An 883-nucleotide genomic window follows, 5' to 3' on the forward strand; every position below is an offset into this window, starting at 1 on the left:
TATATATATAGATATGTGTGTGTGTGTGTGTCTGTCTATCTATGTTTTGCCCTTACCCCCTTCTGATTCGTCAGACATTTCGTCTAACAAAGAAAGTTCAACAGAATGGCAAGTAGCCATGGGGGGGGGGGTTAAAAGAAGAAGATAAAAAAATCCCAAATAAGCAAATGCAAGCAAAGCAGGGAAAGCCAAACCAGCATCAACACCACAAAAACACACACAATGGTATCAGCGATACACACAAAAAACACAAAACTAATAGACTTCATCACAGCTCAAATTCTTTCGTCAATTTCTTTTGTCAAATTCTTTCGTCGCTATATTGTGATCGCAAGGAGTACTCATGTCAATTAAAAAACACATCTTTTTTATCTGATCTTTTATAATAATATCCGGTTTATTAGCTTTTATAGTTTTCTCGGTATGTACGAGGAAGTCCCAGAGAATCGACACATTTTCTCCCTCAGTCACAGCTTCAGGATGGTGTTTATACCATTTGTCAGTAGTTTTGATTTTATAATGCCGACATATTGTCCAGTGTAAATACTGGCCGACTCTGTATTTTTTTGCTTTATATTCTACAGGTGCTAAGACTACACTCTGAGATTAGGTGGTCCATAATTTCAATCTCATCGTGACAGAATCGGCATTGTGCGTCAGCTCCATTTTTTATCACATTGGCTTGGTAGTTCCGGGTTAATAAGCTTTGGTCTTGAGCAGCTAAAATGAAACCTTCACTCTCTGCTTTTAGCCCATATTATTATTATTATTATTATTATTATTATTATTATTATTATTATTATTATTATTATTATTATTATTCTTGTTGTTGTTGTTGTTGTTGTTGTTGTTGTTGTTGTTGTTGTTGTTGTTATTCCTTCGT

Source organism: Octopus bimaculoides, chromosome 15 (genome assembly GCF_001194135.2).
Source record: "Octopus bimaculoides isolate UCB-OBI-ISO-001 chromosome 15, ASM119413v2, whole genome shotgun sequence".
NCBI lineage: Eukaryota > Metazoa > Mollusca > Cephalopoda > Octopoda > Octopodidae > Octopus > Octopus bimaculoides.